The sequence below is a fragment of the Triticum urartu genome, chromosome 5 (assembly GCF_003073215.2).
Source record: "Triticum urartu cultivar G1812 chromosome 5, Tu2.1, whole genome shotgun sequence".
Classification (NCBI taxonomy): domain Eukaryota; kingdom Viridiplantae; phylum Streptophyta; class Magnoliopsida; order Poales; family Poaceae; genus Triticum; species Triticum urartu.
This window is the reverse complement of record NC_053026.1, coordinates 256027847-256032953: the sequence shown is the minus strand read 5'-3', so window position 1 is coordinate 256032953 and position 5107 is coordinate 256027847.

Below are 5107 nucleotides of genomic sequence, written 5' to 3'. Positions count from 1 at the left end.
GAATGGTGAAGTATTTGCCAGGTACATTGGTACTAACTGCAGGAATGGACCGCCTTTGAAGAAGATCTGGGTTCCGAAAACATGTCTGGAAAATCTTCCTGTGAATGTCTTCTTGACACCTCACTTGAAGAAGACAAACCTCAGACCAAAGGCTTCATATGGTCCAAAGGCTTCATACAGACAGAGGACTCACCTGAGTCGCACTAACGCAAATATTTTGCAGGGAAACTATACTCAGGCATATGAATATGAGAGCGGTTCATCGAATCGTGTTCATGTGACCAAAAATTATTCTGCTTATTCCTATGAGTATTATTGTCCACCTGCTAGACTGTTTGCTAAGGCTTCAAAGCCAAAATTCTCAGATGCTGCACTTAGACTTATTGCTTCTAAGCCACCCTTGAAGATGTGGGTGGTTAAGAAAGCTTAACTCTCTTTTGCAGGGAAAGGTCTCCAGCAGGAAAACAAAATCTTCTGATGCTATTGCTGGGGACCTTAAAAATCTTGTAGGGCGCAAGATAACATGCCCGAATGGCATCATTATGTACTTTGCTCCTGAATCGCATGCTACTCTCCCTATTAGTCCTAATCTGGATCTAAGTTTTCATAACCCACTGGTTCGTCAAATGTTTATGCTTCACAATTCTCTTCGTGAAGCCTATCCCCCTAACTGCACTGTAGGGTATGACACCAGCGACTTCAAAGTCTTCAGAATGGATTATTGACAGTGGGTGTACAAATCACATGACTGGCAGAAGAAGCCTTCTTATGGACTCAACTTTACGTCCATCCGACAAGAGCCACATCACATTTGCTAACACTGGTAAAAGTAAGGTATTGGGTCTAGGTAGAGTTGCAATCTCAAAGGATCAACACATGGATAAAGTCATGCTTCTTGAATCCCTTGGCTTCAACTTAATGTCTGTCTCAATGCTTTGCGATTTGAATATGATTGTAATGTTTGGAAAATATCGTTGCCTGGTGCTAATGGAATCTGACAAATCTCTAGTGTTTGAAGGGTATCGGAAAGGTGATTTGTACGTGGTAGATTTGTCAGCAGGACCACAACTTGCAGTATGTCTTCTTGCAAAAGCTTCAGAATGCTGGCTTTGGCATCGAAGGCTTGGGCATGCTGGTATGAGGAACCTCCACACCCTTGCGAAGAAAAAGCACATCATAGGCATCGAGGGCATCAAGTTCAAGAAAGATCATTTATGCGGTGCCTGTGAAGCAGGGAAGATGACAAGGGCAAAACATCCTTCGAAGACAATCATGACTACTACACAACCCTTCGAACTGCTCCACATGGATCTTTTCGATCCCACTCACTACTCAACTTTTACTACTACTGCTTGCCTCTATGGCTTCGTCATTGTTGATGATTACTCTAGATATACTTGGGTACACATAATCCTTTACAAGACTGAAGTGCAGGATGTCTTCAGACGCTTCGCAAATCGAGCTATGAACAATTTTGGCGCCAAGATAAAGCACATTAGAAGTGACAATGGCACTGAATTCAAGAACACTGGCCTTGATACATATCTGGATACCTTGGGCATCACACATGAATTCTCAGCTCCATACACGCCACAGCAGAATGGCGTCGTCGAACGCAAGAACAGAACACTCATTGAGATGGCCAGAACAATGCTAGATGAATACAAGACTCCAAGAAAATTCTGGACTGAAGCCATTGATACTGCATGCCATAAAATCAATCGTGTTTATCTTCACAAGCTTCTGAACAAGACATCTTATGAACTCCTAACTGGCAAGAAGCCAAATGTCAGTTACTTCAGAGTATTTGGTGCAAGATGCTGGATCAAGGACCCACACCACGCCTCAAAGTTTGCACCAAAAGCACATGAGGGATTCATGCTTGGATATGGAAAGGATTCACACTTCTACAGAGTCTTCAATCTCTTCCACTACAAAGTGGTTGAAACTGTGGATGTGCGGTTCGATGAAACCAATGGATCACAAAGAGAGCAATTGCCAAATGTGCTAGATGAAGTTCCAGCTAGTGAATCAATCAAGCTTATGGGAACTGGAGAGATTGTACCTTCTGAAGCTCATCCTGAAGAAGAACTTATCATCTCAGCACTTGATCAACATGAAGACAATGCTCAGCATGAAGACATTCCTCCAAACAACAACGCAGATCAGCAAGAGCAAAGTCTTCGCCCTATACATCCTCGTGTTGCAAATGAAGTACAGATTGACAGAATACTTGACAGCATCAATGCACCTGGTCCACTCACTCGTTCAAGGGCAACTCAGCTAGCAAACTTCTGTGGGCATTTCGCATTCGTCTCAATATCAGAACCCAAGAAAGTTGAAGAAGCCTTCATGGAACCTGAATGGATTCAAGCTATGCAAGAAGAGCTTCAACAGTTTGAGCTGAATAATGTATGGGAACTGGTTAAGCGTCCTGATCCACGGAACCACAACATAATAGGCACCAAATGGATATACCGCAACAAGCAAGATGAGCATGGTCAAGTTGTCAGAAACAAAGCTCGTCTCGTTGCTCAAGGATATACTCAAGTGGAGGGCATTGACTTCGATGAAACATTTGCTCCTGTGGCTAGGCTTGAAGCCATACGCATACTGCTGGCCTATGCAAATCATCATAACATACTTCTATATCAAATGGATGTGAAAAGTGCCTTTCTCAATGGCAAGATTGAAGAAGAAGTGTATGTTGCACAACCACCTGGCTTTGAAAATCCAAAACATCCTGATATGGTATACAAGCTCAACAAGGAACTGTATGGCCTCAAACAAGACCCTAGGGCCTGGTATGATACACTCAAGTACTTTCTGAAGAGCAAAGGCTTCATACCTGGTTCCCTGGATCCCACTCTTTTCACGAAGACATACGATGGTGAACTGTTTGTGTGCCAAATATATGTGGATGACATTATCTTCGGCTGCACCAATCAGAAGTATAGTGAAGAGTTTGGATATATGATGCAAGAGCAATATCAGATTTCCATGATGGGGGAGCTGAAGTTCTTTCTTGGTCTTCAAATCCGACAACAACGCAATGGCATCTTCGTATCTCAAGAGAAGTATCTCAAAGATTGCCTGAAGAAGTTCGGTATGCAAGACTGCAAAGGCTTCACAACACCAATGCCGGCCAAACATCATCTAGGTCCTGACGACAATGGTAAAGAGTTCGATCAAAAGGTATACCGCTCCATGATTGGGTCTTTGCTTTATTTATGTGCATCTAGGCCAGATATCATGCTTAGTGTTTGCATGTGTGCTCGATTTCAAGCGGCACCAAAGGAGTCGCATCACTTAGCTGTGAAGCGAATTATTCGATATTTGGCTCACACCCAACTCTAGGATTATGGTATCCAAAGGGCTCAGAGTTTGATTTGGTTGGATTTTCGGATGCTGATTATGCTGGTGACAAAGTTGATCGCAAGTCTACATCAGGCACATGTCACTTTCTGGGACGATCACTTGTATGTTGGTCTTCAAAGAAGCAGAACTGTGTATCTCTCTCCACTGCTGAATCTGAATACATTGCTGCTGGATCTTGCTGCGCTCAGCTTTTGTGGATGAAGCAAACACTCAAGGATTATGGCATTCATCTGAAGCAAGTGCCACTTTACTGCGACAACGAAAGCGCCATCAAGATTGCCAACAACCCAGTTCAGCACTCGAAGACAAAGCACATTGAAATTCGTCATCACTTTCTCAAAGATCATGTTGTGAAGGAAGACATTGATATCATACACGTCAACACTGAAGAGAAATTGGCAGATATCTTCACCAAGCCCTTGGATGAGAAGAGGTTTTGCAAGTTACGGTGTGAGCTAAATATCTTGGAATCCTCAAATGTCCTGTGATCAGGCACACATCCTAACACTTATGCATATTGATGATTTAGATGTGCAACACACGAAGTAACGTATATCTTCAATCAATGAAGACATACATTCTAAGTGTGAATACATTAATGTGGAATTTGACTTCGGAGCGCCACGATAATTGTGCGCCGTGTCTGGGTCTAATACTTCCTATACGGTGGGTAACGCCACCACCAAACGTTCTATTTTGAAGTGTTTCACTCATGGCGTTACCTCGCAATGTCTTCACATTTGGTTTGGCTTCAATCTCAATATGTCTTCATGATTATCTTCACTGCATTGATTATATATATATATATATATGTACTGATGTTCTGTCCTCTACAGCATTCACTTATAGCTATGTCTTCTTGTTTGAATCTTTTGAACTAAGTGAATGTGATCGGACCCTAACCTCTCCATGCTTTCTACCTCAAACTCTATCTCTCCAAGTCGTATGCATTCTATTGAAACTGTCGAATGTCTTCTCTGCATCCTTGTCAACAGAAGACACAGAGACAAACTTTAAAACCGTTTTCAATGCTCATTCATCCACAAGAAATCCGGAGAAGTAGGAACGACACCCGACAATCAAGGTGTGCGTGGGATGTGGAACTGCCCCCAAAATACCACATGATGGCCACGTGCTGTTCAGATGCGAATCGCTAGGGGCACCTGAGTAATAGCGCAGTGCCACCTCTATCCCTATAAATACACGATTCACTGCGGTCATTATCTCTTCTTCCACCCTCGCACGAACCCTAGCGCCACCGCTAGCTCTCGACGACGCCGGCGACGAAGCGCTTCACTGCCGCAACCTCTCCGACGCCGTTTTCACGCCGACAGCGGACATCGCTCTCTCCTCCGTCGCCGTAGGTGTCTTCCGTCGCCAAGTTAGGGCATGGAGGATCGAACTGCTCGGCCTCAACTCCCACTTCGTCTAGCAGTTCCAAGTGTGGTAAATAAAACTTCTTTTTACAGCCTCTTTTGATCTCTTGGTTCTGTCTCTTTCAACCATAAGAAGTTTCTCTTCACACCAGTTAGATCTCTCGCTGCATCTCATAACATGCCTAGTATATTCACTTGTGCTTCATAAAGTAGTTAGATTCCTCACTTGTACTGATCTATGGGTTCGTACAAATCTGGAACCAACTTCTTGTCTATAAGTGAATGTCTTCGCACAATGAGGTCAATGTCTTCTAAACCAATTTATCTTCAAAATCTTCTGAGAATGCATATGA